The sequence below is a fragment of the Cryptotermes secundus genome, unplaced genomic scaffold, assembly GCF_002891405.2.
Source record: "Cryptotermes secundus unplaced genomic scaffold, Csec_1.0 scaffold646, whole genome shotgun sequence".
NCBI lineage: Eukaryota > Metazoa > Arthropoda > Insecta > Blattodea > Kalotermitidae > Cryptotermes > Cryptotermes secundus.
Window position 1 is genome coordinate 526328 of NW_019722433.1, and position 23458 is coordinate 549785.

The 23458-nt window shown below is 42.4% G+C and overlaps 1 long non-coding RNA gene across 2 annotated transcripts in view; it reads left to right on the plus strand.

Moving 5' to 3' along the window:
• The window catches only part of LOC111861422, a 590763-nt gene that overhangs the window by 493691 nt on the left and 73614 nt on the right, over positions 1-23458 (plus strand). For both annotated transcript variants that reach the window (XR_004512677.1, XR_002842242.2), the window contains exon 4: positions 9136-9204. This is a non-coding gene — a long non-coding RNA (uncharacterized LOC111861422). The remainder of the gene's footprint in view (positions 1-9135; positions 9205-23458) is intronic.

The following is a 23458-nucleotide window of genomic DNA, read 5'->3' on the forward strand; positions in this document are numbered from 1 at the left end:
TTAGTGACTGTAGACCGGGTTTGGTTGGTGAATTATTGGACACTCATAAGTCATAACTACAAATAAGTATAACACTCTAAAGATTACAATAACTCTAGCACACAAAATAAAATCTTCAATATCTGCTTGCTAGTCGTTGCTTGGTAACGAATCTTATCCGGTTAACAATTCACAGCTGAACACTCAACTGTTGAATTGCCTTCTGAATTCCCTTACGAATGAATTTTAATCAGAGTTAAGAATTACTTTACGATTGACGGTTTACCACCAATCAGCTCGTCTTGGCTTCAAACCACGACCAGTACCTTTTTTTTTCAACTGAACGCTTGCCGTTATAGTCCTAATGTAACATCCTCTCTGACGAGAGGATGGGTCTGTCGTTTAAAATTGCTCATGAATTTGAATTTACGAATGAATTCTCTTTCATTACTTCGGATGAAACAGACTGGAGAGTACCACCTCGAACAGTTAGTATTTATTCTCCCGTTGTCAACTTCGTCAACAAGCGGCGGTCGCTCGGTCGGCATATTTTGTTTGCGGAATAAAAGCCAGAGAGTATCTTTTCTCCCGTTGTCGCGGGAATGCCTTTATTAATATTCGTTGCAACGGAAACGTGTGTCAATTTCTTGACAACGCTTTGAACCATAACAACATATCCGTTGCAGCGCGGAATCTGTGTTTACCGAACCGTTGCCTAGCAAATAGACTTCCACGTCTGTTCGTTGCTATTCTTTGTTGCTGAAACGCGTGCTAGCGAACCTTTGGCTAGCAATGATCATATACGACACATTATGAGTGTTATATGATACACTGAAAAAATCTGTTCAAAATGGAACAAATCGTTTTCATTTTTCTGTAAATTATGCTAAAGATAGAGCACCAAACAGGCTGCTCCAATTATCAATTAAATTAACTTTGTAACGATCTTTCTGCTTATTAATGCTGATTTCCCAATATATTCCTTATCGTGTGACGTGCTTTAGGAATCGAGCAATCGCATTGTGTGATACTAATACCCTTAGAGTGGTAGGTCAATAAAATAGCACGTCAAAAGAGGAAATTACATGTAAAAATATGGATTTAATCATAAACTGCTGCATAGAATTACTGTAATGGAAATGAAAACGGTAATGCAAACAGAACAATGGATGTATTCATACCTGATATCACATTAATTAAACACTTCAACGAACTGGAGAGGCATGAAATAATATTCCTACAAGTAATTTCTTCGCTAATAACGGGCTCTTTCATATAAATAATTAAATTAGTATATGAGCATAGACAGACGCATCTCTTAAGTTGTAGTTCTTATCAATAAAGTAATGAAATATCAAATACGGCTTTTCAAGCAATACCAGATTTACATATTTCAAATTAATTGTACTAATCCAAGAAAAGAAACTCTATTATGAAATAACCCACACCAAAAATAATAGGGCCAAAATTAAAAAAAAAAAAAATCTGGGAAGAACTAATTTCGGTTTCTGGTAAATTTCTGCTGAACATAGCCAGCACAGTCATTCTTGGTTTCGGGTCCCATTGTAATCTATGATCTAAATTTTGTTCGTTTCAAGACCATTTATATGTTTGGAAATAAGGTCTCCTCTTCGACTAGAAGAGAGGTTTTATCTTTCTCAGTAGGCGTCATATTGTTGCAACGTAATTTCTCATGAGTTTACCTCCACGCACGCAGCATCCAGGTAAAGGCTTTTGTTACTTTTGGACACCATACGCGTATTGTCACTGTACTACAATGAATGATGCTTATGAAAGTATACACAGGACATCTCTCAATGCAGGCTTCTGCAACATATTATGCATTAACGCAGAAGTAATCACCTACTTTCAGAGTCAGAGTCAGAGTTACTTCAGAATTGGCAATTTACTGCCAATCAGTTCGTTTTGGCAAAAAGCCCGTTGACACCCACGACCAGAGTATTTTTTCAACTGAACACTTGTGATTATAGTCCTTATGTAATATCCTCTCTGGTGAGAGGGTGAGTCTGTCGTTTATAATTACTGCTGGTCCTCTCCAGCGCAGTAATTCTCAGGTCCGAGTCCCACGGGACTCATGACCATATTTTACTGTCTCAGGTTCGAGACTTCCCCATCCTGGAGGGCCAGGTCCCCGTATTTATACCCCCAGAGCAAGGTGGCCCTATTATATCCCCAGGCACCCGGTTCACATATTTTTATTTTATTACATACTGACTAGTTGATACGACGCGGACCGAATAAAAATACGACATCCAAGAATACCACTGTTTTTGTGTGTATTAGTTGCAGCGCCAACGTGTTTAACTAGCCTTTGCCTAGCAACGACTGTCGCCTCTAGTTTCACCAATCCGGTTTTCAGGAGTTAAGGGGGGTGCAGACACATAAACACACAGACAGAAAAGTTATTTCATATACTTATGCTTATTATTCAAAAAATGAAAATAGGCTAAAAAGGAGAAAAAATATTTTCGCGTGTAGGAGTGACTATTAGACGGGTTGTGGATTGGATGATTGGATTGACATTGTATATACACCGTTCGGAATTAGAGTCAATTACAGCGCTATCGCCGATCTACACACTTTATAGTTCACACACACAATACTCTTCTCAGTCTCTTATTATCTCCAGTAGTTGTTTCCTGGAAACAGAGATACCATGTATGCAAGATATCGCATTAAGTGGAGGAACTGTTTTGGAAGGGACTGTGGACCTGTCGTCTGACAGATTACTGATGAATGATGATTATAACCCCTCGGTATGGGCCACCCAGAAAACACAGTCTTTCTATTATTGGGGAGGCGTGCTTACCGCCCCGTTGCATAGCAACCGTCTCTGCGCGGACCACCCTTCTACTGTTGAGTTCATTTCGTCGGGTTCGTATTTACCGAGCCTTTGCATAGAAATCGGTCTATTCACGGCAATGTGTTATGTCATAATTCGAAAGCCGCAGTTGCTTAGTCGGTTTAGCGGCTATTTTACTAGTTGAACGATAGAGGAGTCGGGCTTCGATTCCCAGTAGATGACACAGATTTTTCTCTTCCCCGTAAAGTCCGCATCGGCTCTAGGGCCCACACAACCTCTTGAACAGTGGGTATCGCGGGTTTTTCGCCGGGGTACATCGACCGGAGTGCGATGCTGATAACTAATCTACATCTAGTGCCGGGGTCAACAATAGTGGATCCAATATTATGATTACCTATTCTCTAATGTTAACAAATTTCATCTTATTAACCATTTGAGGCATGAATGTATGTCGGGTAATATTAAACAGCAAACAGGTTCCCACTTCGTAAAGAAACACAGCATGTCTCAATTACAAAAAATCATCCAGTTATTAATGTTTAAGAAAATAATTGATATTTATACTGAAACTCATGTGAGGGATGTAAATAAGTTACGAGGGAAGAATGCATAGTTCTTTTTAGTACTGAAGAAGGTGGTACATATGATAACGACTGTGTTTTAAAATTTTAATGAATAAAATATATAGTTATTTATGGAAAATATCCGTTGTTGAGACATTATTATTACTGTAGTTAAAAAGCTAAATAACTTGTGCACTTTGATGGCATCGTATGCTCTCGGTTCGTGAGTGCTCGCTTGGACGCGCAGTTTCATCCGAGTTGTCTGGCTGCTTTCGTACGTGTGATGTCCTCATCCCTGTCTGTCCCAACTCCTCACATTCCTTCCCACATCTCAATCACTTCTTCTGCTGAATGCCCTTGAACTTAGGTCCAACATGAGTCTCCTACATTCCACAAAGCTTCCCTTTTTTATATCATTCCAAAACATTCGCAAGAGAAGAAAGGGAAATGTCTTGTACGTTTTTGGTTCTCAGTAGCAACAGATGTTCCATTCTCCAGAAACATTCCTTTTTTGACGGGGCGCTTAATAATAACGTGTTTTACATGACTTCTATGTCCTAAATGGCCCGCAGCTTGTTCATTCTTATCAGATATTTAATTTTATCATAAGAAGGGGTAAAGGTAAAGGTGTCCCTGTTCTTAATTAATTAAGCAATACGCCTTGAAGACATGTGGAGGAATGGATGTATAGATCCATTTTCTTGAACTCGGCACAAGTTGCAGGTGAGTCGTGAGTTTCACGCCCCGGCCGCTTTACCATTGAAGAAAGAGACCCACCTACCCATTGGATAGGAGACTGGGTGGACCCCACAGCCGGTTTGGAAGGTTTGGAGAATAGAAAATTCTTGACTCTCCCGGGCCTCGAACGCCGACACCTCAGTCGTCCAATCAGTAGCCAGTCGCTATGCCGACTACGCTACACCGGCTCCTCCAGTCAAGGTAAAAAGATTCTTATCTTCCCCACAGAGTCCAATTCTGGGGCCACCCAGCCTTCTGTCTACTGTATACTGGGAAATCTACCCCCGGGAGTAAAGCGATATGGGTGTGGATCCGACCATTGAACTCCATCTAGTGCCAAGGTTAAAAATATGTTGAGCTGTACCTACACTTCTCAATGTACCTTCATGGTATTGTGATTAATTTTGTAATTCAGTAAAGGGATAACTGTATATTACCATTACTATTATGCCTTTAAAGTATAATACTGAATTAAACATAGGGGCAAATTTTATGTATACTAGTACAGCCGTAAATTATATTTAATCTGTGCAAATTTCTGATGACAATTAGACAGTTTTTGGAGTAGAGAAATGATCTGACAGCAGAAATCCCTGATCACGAGTAGGGAGACGTCGAACCTGTATCTTCTGAGTGCGAGATGGACAAACCAGACACTAATCCACCGCCTATGGGAACATAAACACTACGTCCTATACATTTATACAATGACCTGTACTGTTCTGGAAAGCACAGCTGAATATAACAATGGCACACGATTAAGCTGTACGTCACAGACATAATAAAATCGCCATTCTGTAACATTTCAAGGTTGTTCTGTAACAAAGCGGAATAAATATTCTAGTCTGATCGTTCGGGTGGGCCTTACAGAGGAAAGTGCTGACATGGTGACCTGGGTCAGAGGTTATCACGCCCACAGGTAAGGAACGTCTCCATCCATTTCTCGGGGGGTGTCGGCCAATGCCAGATTCACCTGGGACCCCGTCCTCAGAATGTTACAGTATAATACCTCCAGTTATGACAAGTCATCTCTGAAATGACTGCATTACCAACCTAACGTCGTTCTATAGTAGTCAGAATTCATAATCTGTATTCGGATAGGACCGGCTTCGTATCTCGATCATGACTTTGGTTATCCTGATTGAAGCATCTCTTGTTTCCTTCAGTGGCTGAAACCAAGAGCCGTAAACAAACCAAAGTTGTTCTTAAGCTGTTTATCATGGCATACAGGTGAAGTGGAATCCAGCTCCACCCATTAATAATACCAGATCTATGCAGGAATTGAAGAGATATTAAAAGCGTTCTGTCTTGTGAGATATAAATCTGTGTAGTTTCTTAGAAGTCAAACAATGTGTCGGGGATCATATCGCCTCCATCTTCAGGGCTCAAGATTAAAACAGGAAGCATTTCTGCCTGTTTCATGGTAGTTTCTTGTTTGGATTGCTATCCGACATTGAAGGTGGAGGCATCATATTCCTCCGAAACATCGGTTGAATTTCCTCAGACCATCTGGCCTTAAATTCCAATAGACATAAATTTTCATTATCAGACCCAGATGGAGGTAGGTCAGTTGGCCGCGCCATAGCTCAAGCGGTTAGTCGCTGGCTTCCCACCGCGGCGACCCGGGTTCGATGCCGGGGTCTGTTCAAGTGGGATTTGTGGTGGACAAAGTAGCGCTGGGGCAGGTTTTCGCCGAGTACTTCCGTTTCCCCTGCCAATTGTCATTCCACCAATTGTTCCGCAATCACCCTCACCTATCATCTGGCGCTCGTACAATAGGCCAGAAGTGGCCGCAGTACAAGGGGCTTAGTCCCACCCCACTAGCAATAAAAAAAGAAGCCAGTTTCGCAATCCATCTTCAGAACGTTGTTGGTGGAGTGATCAGAACTTTTTATTCGTGAGGTCTCAGGTTCAAACTCGTTCTGGAGGCTGACTGTTCTGAGTGAGGTTTTACTCATACCCTCCATACAAATGCAGTAGCAGTGCCTTAAACTAGGGCGCAAATATTTTCTTCATTAAAATTATTCCATATAACTGAGTTTTGTCGATAAGCTAAGAGTTGCTCAGCCACTCAAGAAATTCCCAGCATCCTATGGAACCCGAAGTTTCACTACCGTTCCCACACGAGCCCGCCTCTGGTCTCTATCCTGGACCAGATGAATCCGATTTCCCCAACCTATCTCTTCCTCTGCCTAAGTTCCAGACGATACCTCCAAGTCCGAGGACCTATCGTAACAAACTGTTCTAATGGTGTTGGTAGGCCCAGAATCAGCCCATTAGCTGCAAGACTACACCGTGTTCGTAGTTACCTTCCATAACTGCAGACTGTTTCTCCATCTGCAACCTGGGCATGCGCCGTGTCGCGGTGACAAGGAAGCCACTTAGCATGGGCTTCCTTCCATGTCCTTTCTGCCTCAGTTGTCACCTACTGCCATATCTTTCGGTGCTACACAGTTTAGGACATACAGGCAAATGTAAAGTTGTTCCTACGCTTAATTATTTAAACGCAAAACCACTAGACTTATGGGGGGGGGACGAGATATTGTAGCTTCATCAATTCTTGACCTCGGCATTAGATCGAGTTGAGTAGTCATATGTTCTCATAGCGTTACTAAGTAACAGCTGTGTTATAACAAAGTGTATGTCAACCTGAAAATTGAGACAGAATGTACTTCCGAAACATCATTAAACATCTAACAGTGTACACTGCCTCACATGTCACAAGACAGGAAACTTCACAGTCTCTACCATGATAACCTGAAATCTTGAGTCCTTAGACGAAATCAATACAGGACAAATAGGGCAACTGTTACGTGCGTTATCCTTGAAAGATGGACATCGACAAGAATCAGAAAATGGCAGTCAATAAACTGACTCCATAGAGCTGAGCCCTTCTTCAGAAGCTACCTGTTGCTCAGCTACTCAAGGATTTAACATTTTCTGGAACCCGAAAGTTCATTACCGTATTCACAAATGTCCTTCACATGTCCCTATCCTGAGCCAGATCAATCCAATGCATAACACTCCATCCTATTTCTCTTAGATGAATTTTAGTATTATCCACCCACGTACATCTTGGTCTTTCTAGTGGTCTCTTTCCTTCTGGCTCTCTCATCAAGTATCTATATGTATTCTGCTTCTTCTTCAGTCATGCTACACTCCTTCCCTTCTGATCCTACTTGAATTGATCATTTTAATTATACTTGGAGAAGAGTACAAGGCATGAAGCTACAATCATATTTCTCTCTCTCTCGCGATTCTAGTAGAGAGAGAGAAATATGATGGAGAGATGGAATGGAGCGGTATGGGCTGGATTGATCTGGCTCAGGATCGGAGCCAGTGGGAGGCTCATGTGAACACGGTAAAGAACATTCAGGTTCTATAAAGTGTTAGGAATTTCTTGATTAGCTGCACAACTGGCGGCTTTTCACGAAGGACTCAGCAGTATGTAGTTAGTTATGTGATCTGGTTTTAGAGTCTGAACGTCTCAATCGGTATAGAGACGCAGTATGAGGTGAACGTCTGGGATTCGATTCTAGGCAGGAATAAAAGATTTTTCTTTTCTCCAGAGTGCCCAGACCGGCTTTGGGATTCACTCAGCCTCCTATCCGATGGATACAGTGTGGTGTTTCCCTTAGGGTAAAGCGACCGAGGCTTGAAGATGACCACTTGACCTCCATCTAGTGCTCTAACTCCACCCGCACCCCCCCACATATCTTCATGGCGTTGTGCTTAATTAGTGAAACGCAGTTATAATTGTACATTTACCTAATGTGGTCTGTTAATAGAATTACGTGTATTATATAGTGATCCTTTGCATTTTAATATGAACACCGTGTGTAGCATGGAGATATCCACGTAACCTTATTTGAATATTTCCCTCGTTTTCCTTTGTAATATTTCCCTTTACAGCGTAATTACACCTCGAAATATTTGGTGTAAGCCGGGAGGTCGCGGGATCGATTCCCGTTAAGGTCATTGGATTTTTCGAATTATCTAATCATTACAGCCGCACTATGGTCCTGAGGTCGAATCCTCGTCTAAGAGAGATGAGTACTAGAAATCTTCCTGGAGTTAAAGTGCGGCCGGTGCGTAAGGCTCACAACCTTACCGCCATCTGTGAGTCGATTGTCTAGAAAATGTGGGAGCCTCGACGTCTCACAACCCTATGGGCCTCCACAGCCTCTTACAGGGATACCTTTACCTTATCTTTACAGTTTTGTGAACGGTTAACCTTCCAGTTTCATATTTTGTTGGCGTTAGCTTCAAGTGTCAGCCTGGAGACCACATATTCTGACTGAGTTTACTGTGGTTTTCTGTATGTACTCAGGATTACGCCTACATTTGACCACGACCGTGTCCTTTCAAATCGTTTCTAATTTATTATTTTCCCGCTGTTCCATCTTCGGACTCTGTACAATCTCGATATTGAAAAGCACCTTCGATTAACCTACAAAAAAAGACAATTAAATTGTTTTAGTTTATTCCGCCCTTTTAAATTCCTACGTCATTGTTTGTACACTATTCTATATTGATGTACGCGTGAGATTTTAACACCTTACAATGAAACAAGGGACAATATATGTAATGGCTCACACTCCCTTGGGATACAATTTTATTACATGTTTGCGAGACGAAATGGTGCTTTAGAAGTCTCGGGAGAGTGGTTGAAGCTACCTGTATACATACACAGCAGAGAGGACCAGTATAAACAAAGGTTTCTACATGAGTACTTAAGGGCTCCCAAGGTGTTATTAAAGCAGCTACAGTAGGCACGAAGCCTCTCCCGTCTGCGTAAGGCGGTTTTGATCCCCAACCCCCTCCTGGCTACTGTGTATGTTTAATTAGGGCTGTTGTAAACACGGTCAAAGTTCAGACTTTAGACAAGCAGCCAGCACTTTGAGAAGCTGTTAACGTTGAACTCCAAAGTGTACGGATTCACACTAAGGAATGCCAGTGTTTGGACTCTTCGCAGTGACTCGCAAAACAGTCTTCATTATAATAGCGCTGGAAATTTTGTTCCATTTTCAGATCACAACTTGATCTCATCCTTGGGATAATTGTAGAGTTGAAGATCTTCACAGCTAGTTGCTAACTGAGGTGAGTAGCAGTGTTACTTATAATTTTCATATTCATGCTTTTAGTTTTGCCAAACGCTGTAATGTGTGTAACGCAATACAGAGAGCCTCAGTTTTCAGCACAGTAGAGTTGTTATGTCGTAATCAAGGAAGCACGCGGTACCGTAGTTTTTTTTAATTCCCTTAGTGGGGGGTGGAGTCCAAATGGGTCCACTCGGTACGGAGGCCACTGATTGGCCTATTGTTGCCTGCCCCGGGTGATTATGATGATGGAGAATTTGGTGGAATGAAAATTGGCAGGGGAAACCGAAATACTAGGAGAAAACCCGCCCCAGCGCCACTTTGTCCACCACAAATCCCACTTGACCAGACCCGGGATCGAACCAGAGCTGCCGCGGTGGGAAGTCCTGTAGGCTACTATGCGCGTCTCTATGAAGTAATCTTGATCTTCGAAGATTGCTTTTGCCTCCGTTAGCAGGACCTGTGTAATAATGTACTTTAAGAAACAAGGAAACAAGCAACAAGAAACAAAACTATGAAGAAAATATTATAAAATGACGCCTGATAGTCGAAACGGTGGAGACAGACAAGGGCCGCGAAGACCTCCATTGATAAGCAATGGCTCGGCAAACAAGTTTCGTCCGCAACCAATATGCACACAACAGCGGAGGAATTATTGGAGGCTGTGTTTCTCGTACGGCCCGACCCGAAATTGTGTTAAGAGAACAGGACTGTGGTGGAGAAGGGCACCGTTGAGCACAGAAGTACTAAAGAGAATCCCCACTGTTAGAAGCCCATGCCAAGCAAGAGTTAATGAAAAAAAAATATCGATCATTTTCATCTTCGGTTATTTCCGAATTGTGTATAATAGTAAAAGTTATAACTACATGTATTTGTAGTTATGATTTACAATATACAATTTACAATTTACAATTTTCAATATATTCAGCAGTCAGCCAAAACTCTCTGTCAAGTCATTAAAACGTGACAACTGGTGTCACAATTCGAACCCATGATTACAAAAATTTTTAAATTTTAGCAGAGCAGAAAGGTAGGGCACCACTTCCTCACAATAGGGTATACATTTCAGTTGGCAGCAAGTTCATTCCTGGCAGGAATGATGATCCTAAAATTCAGAAATTACCACTCTTAGAACACAAACAGGATGTGCATGTATATCCGTGAAAGTAAGGCACAGTTCTGTTGAAGCAGCAAATGATCCTTTGAAACTCCCTTCCACCTGACAGACGGGGATCATCCCCAGATATCTAATAAACACCGTCAGGCAGTGCATGAGGGGGCAGAGGAGTGAAAGCGTTGTTTTCCCGACCTGGGCTTGTCCGCAAGGAGATGTTACCCTAGAAGATTCAGAGAGGAAACAAAACCTCGTAATGTTGAAGGAAAGTTGCTCAGGTCTGGTCCAGGTGTTGAAAAGACGCCTGTCAAGACAGACTTACGGATAATGTACAACAGAAAGATGGCACTGATGAAAAACTGAAGAAGGCTGAGGAAGCGATAAAAATGCTTTCTACACCTAAATTATTTATTAAACTAGACATTAATTACAAACTTGGAAACATATATACTTTTATAAAGCCTCTTAAATTCATGTCTGACTCATTTGGTGTGCAGCATTCAGCGTCATCCTAGAGTAAACATGATAGTATTATATTTGGACTGACTACCGTCTTACCTGGGGATTGCTCGAGGCTGACAGCTCTGAGTAAGAAGCAGCTGGGAAAACAGAGACCTCTACAAAGAGTGAAGGCTGGACGCCATCGAAAACGGCAGAAGCGACGGGTCACCATGGCGTTGCGCTGCCGTCCATGAGGGCGAGAATAGACGCTGTAGGCAGGAACAGAAAAAATGACAGCCCTTATAGGCTACACGGGACGGTCATCTTTAAGGTTGAAACAATGTGTCTTCATGGCATAGTGCTTAACTAGTTAAGCCCAGGGAAATATTTGCTTTTACCTTTACAATGTGACATGACTCATGAAAGCCGGAATAGTGGAGCCAGATAAACGCCGAAGTTTCCATTACGATGCAACGGCCCAGTAAACGCATTTCCTCTGCAACCAGTACTTATATGCACACAGCGATATAGGAACTGTTGGGGGCTGTGGAAAGTAAGCTAAAGAATGTTACAATTTTCCTTTCCCACATTTTCAAAAAAGTGTCATTGCGAACATAAGGCTCGTGGTTTCTCCCTTGCATGACGAACCCTTTTAACTGGGGAATCACTGAACCCCGGTAGTTTTATGGAACATCGTATTATTTGATGTCGTAGGCGCCGGTGAGTCCGGAATCAAAGGCACCCAAGGGGTTGTAGGGATTTCTATTTACTGAAAGGCAATTGTCTGATGAATTTCTAAAACGAACTTTTTGAATTATAAATATATACAGAATGTTCCAGGAGTTTGGTGCCATACTTCAGGAGCGTACTGAGGGTTCCCTATAGAACAACTTTGAAATAGAAACCCATGTCCGCAAACGTAAAATAGCAGCGCTAGTGCGGCATTTAAAATCATTTCGTTTAAACTTGGCGCCTCAATGTCAAACTGCATTGCATAGAGGAACAGCCATCCACCAGCACTCGTGCCATTGTCAAGATTGTGGGGACATCAAAATCAAGTGTTTGGATATCCTGCACGACAAAAATCTTTATCCGTATCATCCAGCGCGAGTACACGACGTAGGTCCAGCTGTCTTCGTGCCACGAGTTCAATTTTGTCAGTGGATACTGAACTAGTGTTTAAATCAGCCCAACTTCCTGAAACACGTGTTCTTCACAGACGAAGGGCAGTTTACAAGGGATGGCTAATTCAACTGTCGAAACAGCCACGTTTGGGCTGATGAAAACACCAACGTTTCTGTAGTTTGTTACCATCAGGCGCAATTTTCTGTCGATGTCTGGGCGGGCATCATTGGCGATCACTTGACTGGGCCTTTGTTCCTACCACCGCGACACAATGGGCCCTTTTACAAGGTGTTCCTGGAATGTATCCTTCCGAATTTGCTAGAAAACGTGCCACTGATTGTGCAGAGGCAAATGTGGATACAGCATGACGGAGCGACGGCGCACTTCAGCATTGCATCACGAGACTACCTGATGCTGCTTTTTCATGGTCGTTGGATAGGAAGAGGAGGCCCAGTGCTTTGGCCACCCCGAACCCCAGACTTGACACCTCTGGACTATTTCGTCTGGGGCCGTATGAAAAGCCTTATCTACGACACGAATGTGGATAATGAATTCGAGCTGCTGGCCAGAATACTTGTTTTATGTGATGTGATCCGTGAGACACCTGGAATATTTGAAAGGGTGCGCCAAAGTTTCTTGGGTCAATTGAAAATGGAGGGCGCCAATTCCAACATCTACTCTAGCAGGTGAATCTTAAGAGTTTGGAGGGGGTAATATGCCTGTGCATGCTCTTCGATATTGAAGCGCCAAGATTAAACGAAATGATATTAAATGCCGCCCTAGCCCTGCTATTTTACTTTTCCCGACACGGGTTCCTATTTCAAAGTTGTTCTATAGAGAGAACCCTCAGCACGCTCCTGAAGTACGGCACCAAACATCTTGGACACTCTGTATAATTACCGGGCAAATACGATGTGGCATAAATTAAGTGTGTTATTCTAAGAATATAGAAATCAGAGTGCCCATTTTTCGATAGAGCTTGCCTAATGCTTTCTTGTGTTAGAGGTTAAGTAACTACAATTGTTTCCAATTGCATTAAATTTTATTATACTCTTAAACGAGACACTACTAATGATGTAAAAATTTTGCTTTCTGTTTGACTTTTATGTTTTACAATTTTTCACTCTCTATACTTTATAATGTTCTAGGGGATACCACCCCCACTTCTCCTCAGGCTATATCGCATGTACTTTATACGACAAAGGAAAATTTGTCCTTGTGCTTAATTAATCATTGCGCCATGAAGACCCAGGAGGAGTAGAGTTATAGTTGCACATATCTTGACCTCGGCACTAAATGGAGGTGAGTAGTTAGCTTCACGACCCGGCCTCTTTACCCCCAGGGAAAGAGCCACCAGTACCCATTAGATAGGAGGCTGGGTTGGCCCCAGGGCACGTCTGAATGACGTGGAGAGGAGAAAAGTCTTACCGCCATTCAGACTCGATCTCCTACAATCTGGTCGTCTGGTCAGTAGCCACTCGCTATACCGACTGCTCTTGCTAAGTGACTATTGAACCTTCTTCGTTATTTATTTAATTAAACCAACGCAATTATTCGATCTTCCATAGTTCTATATTGTTTCGTCTTCTGCCTAAAAGCGCAGTTGGTTGAGGCACTATGCTAGAATCAGGAAGGTCGCGGGTTCGATTCCTAATGAGGTCATTGGACTTCTTAATTTAAACAATCCTTCCAGCCACACTATTGCCCTGGGGTCGACTCAGCCTCTAACAGAAATGAGTACCAGGAACCTTCCTGAGAGTAAAGGGCGGCCGGCGCGTGAAGGCGATACCTCACCGCTATCTGTGAACCGATTGTCTGGAAGATGTAGGAGTCTCGACATCTCACAATCCTATGGACCTCCACGGCCTGTTACATGGATAATTTACCTTTTTTCTTACTTTTGCTACCTTTTCGTTAGGGACACGTGGTATCGTAAGTGATTGAGGCGCTAATGCTACAAACCAGAAGGTCACGGGTTCGAGTTCCGATGAGTTAATTAGATTTTTTCAATTAACTAATCATTCCAGCCGCAATATGGCCCTGGGGTCGACTCAGCATCTAACAGTAATGAGTACCAGGAGTCTTCCTGGAGGTTAAAGGACGGCCTGTGCATAAGGAAGACAAATTTACCGCCAATTGTGAGCCGATTGTCTAGGAGATGTGGGAGCCTCGACCTCTCACACACCTATGGGCCTTCACGGCCTGTTACAGGGACAGCTTTACCTTTTTACGTTACGTCTTTTACGTTAATTGCATTAATTACATGCATACAACTTTAGAACCTATGTTAATACGCGTAGGTGCACAATTAAAGACACAAAGCCAAGCTGCGGATTTACATGACCCTCCCTGAGCCGCCACTGCCAGGCAGCTTCAGCTCGAAGCGCCATACGCTTTATATACGAGCCGCCACTGACATGTGTCCTTGGTGGTCTGCAAGAGACTTCACAGCTAGATCGCTGATTTTTCTATAAACCTTTAAAATGGACAGACGTGAAAATTGAACTACTTTTTTCTGCCTTTATTAAGGACTTTTCAAGAAGGACTCCGCACCACGTAGTGCACGTGTTATACAGACAGATTGCTGATTCTCTTACAGAGCTAAGAAACAACATGAAACTGGTTAACTTCTCGTTTGTGCTCGTGTGAGGAGTTAGAGCGAAGTTCACTTGCTGATATTTATGTAAATAAATTCTGGTAATATATGGGAGAAACGCGTGTCCGGCCGGCGTCCCTTTCTCCGGTGCCACGGGACCCAGACGCCGGCGAATGAACATGACCTCCTGTAAGTTCTCCACTGACTCGGGAAATGAAGGCACATTTTTTATGGATTCCACACTACCGGAAGTTCCGGTCGGCCGGCGGAACGACCTCATCCACGATGCCCTGAAGCCCGTTCTATATGACCTTCCTGTTCTGGATTGTATTTTCGTCGGTTCATCCTCTTGTGCGGAGGGTTGAATGCGAGAGGGGTTGATGCTCATTTCTAGTTGAGGGTATCCCCGGATAATGGTTCAGAAGAGAATCCATGATGTATAAACATACATGGATTAATGTCAAGTAGGGTTTATGTTGCGTTTTAGTGACGTCAGCCTATAGGACACTGTTTGAATGGCAGTAAAATTTATTTAGAACTTGGGCTGTAGGCAACATTTAAGCATACTATCACATATAGGGTATAGGATTCAGAGTTCCTCTAGAAGATACGCAAGCTTATAATAATAGTCGCTTCCCACTGTGAAGTTGCCCTGCTGTAGTTAATCTATTTTACTTATTTTTAGAAAAGTAAATGAAGGTTTATGTGACCATCGCGCTCCCTATCAGTGTCCCCTCCAACAGTAGTAGAGCCAGACAGATGGCAATTGCTAGGCAACAGCTCGGTAAATATGTTCCAGCGGCATCAAATACACACACGACAATATAACAACCGTTTAATGAAGTGTTTTACATGCGGTCCGTGTCCTATCGATACCCGATATGTGATCAGCGGAAAGCAGACAGGAGCCAAATGGCCACTAGATTTCATAACCGTGATCTGCAGTACTGAGCCTGGACTGACGGAGGCCTTGTATATATTGTACAGTATATACATTTAATAACATGTAAAATGTACATTGTGCATACTTACAAAAGACTTATTACTGCTGACTGTGACTCTGGGAAACGACAGACTCGTCCTCTCGTCAGAGAGAGCGCCCCACATCAACAAGCCTGCAACTGTCATACAGTTATAAATATTTGGTCTTAAGCCCCACATGGGTGCTTTGTTCCAAGACAGACTGGCCGACTTAGAGCCGGTCGTAACATAACTTTCATTTTGACTTGAACGTATACAGGCCCGTGTGGAGGCGGGTTCGAATACTTCCAACGTAGCTCTGCCAGCAGTAGGCGGCGACGTAAGGGTGCCCAATGCCTGGGGCTAAAAGTTGCCACCCTGTTCCTGTGGGATATAAATACGGGAACCCTGCCCTCTAAGTTGGGGCAGTATGAACCTCTGAGAGTAAAAATCGTCATGAGTCCCACGGAACTCTGACCCGAGAATAACTCCGCTGGCGAAGGACGGCAGCAATGGCAAACGACAGACGAGTCCTCTCGTCAGAGAGGGTGCCCCCCATCAAAAACCCGTAAATGTTTGACAGTAACAAAAATATGGTCTTGGGCCCCAGGTGGGGCTTCACACCAAGACAGACTGGCCGACTTTTTTATAGCTAGTGGGGTGGGACTAAGTCCCTTGCAATGCGGTCACTTCTGGCCTACTGTACCAGCTCCAGATGATAGGTGAGGGTGATTGTGAAGCAATTGGTGGAATGAAGATTGACAGGGGAAACCGAAGTACTCTGAGAAAACCTTCCCCGGCGCCACGTTGTCCACCACAAATCCCACTTGACCAGACCCGGGATCGAACCCGGGCCGCCGCTGTGGGAAGCCAGCGACTAACCGCTTGAGCTATGGCCCGGCCCTAAACTGGCCGATTTACCGGGGGTCTTATCATAACTTTCACTTTGACTTGAAAATAGGCAATTAATTCTTCCTAGAACGTCTTGCTAATTATTCCTTAGCTTTAATTCTTTCATTAATACAGTGTGTCCGGATGAAAGGTACAGAAAATAAAATAATTATATATCAGAAAGCTTTTATTATACACGTTTATGGGTTACACCGTTACAAAAGGGAAACTATCAAAGTTTTTCTGAGTATATAACTTTCACAATAAATTTCAACATGGCCTCCCTTGGTGGCACGACAATATCCAGACTATCCAGCATGTTTGATGTTACCATAGCCACAGCGTCCCTCATCAATGCTCTCAGGGTTTGCAGGTGGTTGATCACTCTGTCCAAGTGATTCCCAACATGGTGGCAGAAATCTGGAGACGCGTGCGCGTAAGCAGGACATGAAAAAAAAAATTGCAGGGTTTTCCTTTCCGATGACATAAACCGGATATATTACTTTCCGAGATTTTTTTATACCTTTCATCCGGACATCCTATATGCAGGAACGAGTTAATTTTTTTTTTTGGGGGGGGGGGGGACAATACAGATAAAGTTGTGAGTAGTAAGTTATAAGTTCCGCGGCGGCCCGTGTTCGATCCCGGTTCTGGTCAAGTGGGATTTGTGGTGGACAAAATGGCGCTGGGGTAGATTTTCTCCGAGTACTTCGGTTTCCCCTGCCAATATTCATTCCACCAATTGGGACTTAGTCCCACCCCACTAGCAATAAAAAGAGTTATAGGTTCAAGGCAATGTTTTACTGTGTTTACTAACACCCAGCCGTGAAGACATGGGAGACCGGAGAAGAAACATGTTCATCACATTCTGTATATGTGAGCATGTTCGGAAGGCAGGACGCTCTGAGGATAAGGTAAAAATAAAGCTGTAATTTTCGGTCATGAGGGAGGCGAAAGAAAAAAACAGTCTTATGGTATGTGACACCGTGATTTTGATACATAGGGGCTAACGTTTTGGAGCAGAAATTAACGGCCGTAGGGATTCGTTGCGCTGACCACACGACACCCTCTATCCGCAAAAGTTGGCACTAAACATCGCCGACAAGCGGCGGTCGCTCGGTCGGTATAGTTCGCTTGCGGACTAAAATCACGGAATTTTTTTTATAGTTCTCAAACTATGAGGCCAGACACAAAATTGGGCGGCGAGGAAGATTCAAGTAGGTTGCATATATTTAAAAAAAAATCATTCTATTTTAACTTCAAGAAACAAACGTTGTTAAATCTGACAAATGCAAAAGCGTCTGGAAAAGAAACTAATATCCAGATGTTGGCGCAGTCTGGTCAGATATTTTTTCTACGCAGTATTTGTGTATTGCATTTAACAATATTACGCAAGACTCCAGCTTCTTTCATGCGCTTATTAATAATTTACAAGGTGGTCTTCACAGTTGCGATCATAATATATTATTCACTGTTGTCTAGATTTGGTTTTCTTGTCTTCAGGTGAGACACGTGTTAGGCCCCCTATACTCCTTCAGCAGTATTCCCCTGTGTATTCTACTTCACGCCTAAATGCACATTGCGAAGTTAAATTTCCAGTTCAATCTATTTCTCTTTATAACCACATAACATGTTAAGATTTCCAAAAATGGTATTAAAATTTCCAGTCATATGTCTTTCGCAGCAGTGACATTTGTTGACGCTTAACTTTTCCATCAACCGACAGCATGAAGGCGTATGGGGGGAATGGATGTATAGACTCATGTTTTCTTGAACTCGGCACTAGTTGGAGGTGAGTGGTCAGCTTCACGCCTCAGCCGTTTTACCCCGGGGGAAAGAGCTCCCGGTACCCATTGGATAGGAGGCTGGGTGAGCCTGGGAACCGGTCCGGACGACATAAAGAAGTGAAAATATTTGAACTCACCGGCACTCGAACCCCGACCGCTCTGTAGTCCAGCTCGTATCCCGTCGCTATATCGACTGAGTTATCTCGGCTCCACAAGTAATGTATTGCAGTGTCTTTATTATAAATTTGCAAGCGTACATTTTATTTTGTTTTATTTATTTACTATTTTGCACTGGGGCTTCAGTTTAACGATGAAAATTTGGTCGCCCTGGCAAAAATGTTGAGAACCACTGTTTAGAGGAGCCTGATTCCTCAGTTTTTGGGCACAGAACGGAAGCAGCTGGTTTTACGCGAGAGTGGATGCTTTCCATTTGGCTCTGGATGAGGTTCAGTGGCGGGTTCAGGTGAACATGTTAATGAGCGGGGGGATCCATAAAGACTACTTGACGTTCAGCTTCTGAAGAAGGATTTGCCCCACGGAATGGTCTGTGATATATTTATGAGTAATTAAGAGCCTAATACAATGAAAGCTGTGCCAATATTGTTAGTGAGTCCAAACTTCCTTTCTAGCGACCAGATACATAATCTGTTTACTGACGGAGTTTACCAATTAGAGCTATTTTTGGGAAGGTCATTGAGTATCGGCATCATTAAGGTCATTGTCCTTGTCATCAGTACCATTACTACCATGTCATTTGCTGTGCCGCTACCTAGTTTGTCATCACTGTAAGCATCACGTGTCCTTCAATTATAAAATAGATGGAGGTTGGAGGGGGGGAGGGGTTGGAAGATAATGCATACAGGGTGAAACGAGAAGAGAAAAGGGTGTGAGAGAGTGAAATCTTGCCGAGAGAGGTTGGGTAAATATTTAGTTGGGCGGGAGGACAAATATTGGACATACTCGTAGCCCCAGGTTCATTACCGGGCTCGCCTTTGTTCGTTGGCGTAACAATGTGTAAATTTAATCTTCCATTCCCTTACCACCAACAACACATGACAAACCACGCCAGTCTTGTTTTTCCAATATTAATAAGAAGGCAACGAGTACGGACTGATCGATTTTGGACCAGAAGAAATGGCTGGAGGCACGAGAGAACTGTGTTCCAAATGGTAACGTTTCCTTTAGTCTGATTTGCCGACAATGCAGTGTTGTACCTTCTCAGTGAACAGTCACGTGACCAAGTGCATAGTTAGGAAAAAGGAAATAAATATATATATATATACCCATATCGACAGGCATTATATGTATAATAATATTCTGCCGTTGTTCATCTGTAATATTATTTATTATTAATCTTACAACCTAAAAAAAAGGAATAATATTTCCTTCTTCTGTTACAGCACTAAGAATAGTGCAAAAGCGCACTTATTCACTCATCTATTTGGCTTGTATTCCCAGTCTCATCTCTATATACGTTCGTACTTCCGTGTTTCTGTCATCTTGCGGCTCTTTCACAGTTAACATCCTGATGCGCAGATATTCGCTGTTTATTCTGAGAACGTAAAAGTGAAGTTGACCCTGTTCTTAACAGTTAAGAACCAGGCTATGAAGACGTAAGGATGGTGGTGGAATTAGGAATCCACCATTCTTCACCTCGGCACTAGTTGGAGGTGAGGGGTCAGCTTCACGCTCCGTCCTCTTTTCCCCTTGGTAAAGAGCTCCCGGTGCCCGTTGAGTAGGAGGTTGGGTGGCCCCCAGATCCGCTCTCGACACTATGGAGGAGAGAAAAGCTTTTGCCCTTGCCGGGAATCAAAACCGGCCGTCCAGCCCACACCTATGCCTACTGAGCTATCCTGACTTCTCTTTATTCTTAGAGTCATACGATAAACATAAACACAAATTCACAGTGTTTTAAAAATACAAATTTCCTTAATATTAAACTACGTGGTTGGTACATGTGTTTACTTTACTTTAGATGCTTGGATGTGTCCCTTATCGCAGCTTCGTAGGGCTTCGTCAGGGTGTGAACGAAGTAGCTGGTCACCTCCAGCTATTGAAAATAACTGTATGTCGACCAGGCAGCCACTGACATCCGACAAGGGGTGATACTCCAGCTTGGTTTTGTTGCCGAGAGATGGCGACAGCTCTGCTCACCTTGCGGAAAACTTACTTTTGCCAAACATTTAAAAGGGCTCCTCATTCAAAGGGACCCTTCAATTAATGCTTAAATAACGTAAATAGAGGAACACCTAGGCATACATGAAAGGACAATTTGAAAATAAGTGTTCTAGAAATAAAGTGTAAGAATGGATCCAGGATCCAGAAAATGTCGCAATGAAACTTGGTTCTCTAAGCGAGGGGAATACATTCCTTACCGCAAAAGTATGTAACTGTAAAATATTCAAGGCATACAGCATAGCTTCAAGCCATTTGTGATACAGTTAATTACAATTCTCGTATGTTACCTTTCTATATGAATCTTTATCATCATAATTTTATACACAAAAAGAAAAACTACTGAATAATCTTCAACAGTTCATAATGTGTTTAGATTTAAATAAGCTGGCAGTAGGCCCACGGTTATACGGTTTTTTTTTCAGATAGTAAATACACACTATTTTCTAGTTCATGCTCATTGTCTTGAAAATGATATGGAAAATAAATAATTCAGAAATGGTCGAATTCATGCAAAATCCGCAAGAGTGAAAACACATACTCGAATAGATTGCATAGTTTTTTCCGAAAGCTGTCCTTGCGACATTAGGAGACGGAATTCGGACTTGATGAATGTGGTTCAATTACCGGCCGGGGCAAATAATTTTTTAACACTCAACAGCTTCCAAACCGATTCTGGGGCCCACACTACCCTTATGCAATGAGTACGGGTCCTTCATTCCCTGGGGGTAAAGGCGGCCGGATCATGCAGCTGACCACATATCCCTCTGATGCCGAGGCCATGAATGGTGAGCTCTACTTTCACTCATCTCTATGTCTCCATGGCATTTACCTTTACCGTTACCTCGTTACGATGTTATATATTTCATTGGCCTTGATATTCATTTCATTCTAACACAGTTCTCTTGTTACAAAGCTACAGACGATCACACTGCTATGTGAGAATTTTTTTTTTCATTCTCTGTTGTAAGTTAAAGAGGCGAAGTTGCTCTTATATTTAACTAAGCACCGCGCCTTAAAATTAATTGGATATTATAGGGATAACTAATATGAAAGAAAAATAAGAGCTTCAACTGTTATTGAATCACAGGAATTTTTTAGGTTTATTCGAAATCCTGTCAGTAGTATAGGAGAAAGGATATGCTGACTGACAGACGTAAGGACGGACAATGTGTTTATTTTATGCATCCTGTGCAAAGAACACATTAAAATGAAAATTCTGTGTATGTGCTTGTTATGTAAACCACTTGTAGTTATATAAATCACTTAGCGATAGAATGTACATCCGTTATGTTGTGTGGGGTATCCTCGTTGCAGTGTTGGCAGCACGTGACAATGGTTGGCAATTGTTCCTCACATGTATGCCATCTGTCGTGCGGTGCGCTACTGATCCCATAGTGTTGCTGCCACCTCCTGCCTGAAGGACCTTGTAAACAGCTAGGCACTCCACGGCTAACGGAACCCACCCCATGTCAACCAGTGGGACATCCGCGGTCTGCCCACATTCGCGAATGCTTCTCCTTGTTACATCCGTATTCCCTGTACGCCCTGTCGTCTTCATTGGTCTCCATAACTTCGCTTTGCTTCTTATTATTCGTAAGCTCTTTTGTCTTGCAGGATATCAGGCACTCACATAGGTAACTATGAAGAATATTATGACGGAATAATCCACTGCTAGACAACGGCTCGCTAAAAGAACGTTTCGTAGCAACAAATACGCTGGCAGAAATCAAAACTTTGCCCCGAGATTGACACACGTTTCGTAGCGACGGATGAAACAAATAATAACAGATGAGCTGTTCTACGTGGTGATCTTCCTTCGGTTCGTAGTGCACAGTGTTACCAACGGCGTTCATTTGAATTTATTCGGCTTACTTAAAAATAGTCATAATAAAATTCAAATTAGAGGAAGTTTTCGATATCTAATTTCAGCAAACTCCGTGTAAGTATTTAGGGATACCCGAAAAAGTACATATATGGCCTTATGCAGACTAACCTTTGTTTGGATTAATATTCCTCAAAATATGAGTTGCGGAATAACTTTCAATAAAAGTCTCCCTCATCAAATTCTAAGAAAATGTGTGTTTACGTTTTGATATCGGATCACAGACGGACAGTCAGACCTTCGTGTAAGACCTTTTATTTTACATTAGAAATAACGCATAATAATATTTCTCTATTTGAAATCAGTAATATATACATAATTTCACAGTTTCGCGTAAACATGAATTAAAAGAAGTTGTGTGAGGTGTGTATGTAACTACGGAAGGTAAATTAATGTGTCTTGTGAGGATAATAAAGTTGAATCCATATTGTTTTGAGATTATGGTCAAAGGCTTAATTTCTTTTAAGAGATATATATGTATAATCTTTTGAGAATTAAACTCTTATTGCCACAGGACTAACAAATTTTGAGAAGGCAATTTCTAGAAGATATGAAACGAAAGAGAAGGAAAATTCGACAATGAATAAACAACAGACGTCACATGAAGTAATGACTCCATGATCATAGTTAAGAATCTGTGAGAAATAGCTTTAGTGTGATGCTGTGAAGTCACGTAATGAGCTGGAGTAACCCTCTTTAGGCCACGGTGCGACTAGCAGTGGACACGTCTCTATAGTGCAGAGCGTCTTCTCTGAAGGTCTTAAGATTACCAGAAGTTACGGGAAGAAATAATCGTTTATTTTTTGAAAAGACAAGGACCTCATAGAAGACGACTCGTCAGACAATTATTCTTTTTCTGCGTCTGTATTCATAGTCGCGGGAGCTTATTTACTAGCTGTTGCCTAGCAACGTTACATACAGACAGGGAGATCTGATAAACCTACTTTTATTAGCCTACTTTTCTAGTCCTATGTGTCTAAAAAATGCGAAAGCCTCGACGTTCCAGAAATCTACGGGCCTCCACGGCCTATTACAAGGACAGCTTTACCTTTTACCTTGCTATCCTTGCTTTGAAAAATAAAAATAATCTTAGGAAATCATCATTCTGTCTGTGTGTCTGTCTGTGAATTATCTTGCCCCATTAACTTGTGAATGCCTTAACCAGTCTCTATGGAACTTGGTATGTACGTAGTAAACCATGGCACTCCATACTTCAGACATCTCTCCCATCTGTTTGTGTCTCTCTAAGTGTATCCCCTATCTTTGCTAGGCAACGGCTGG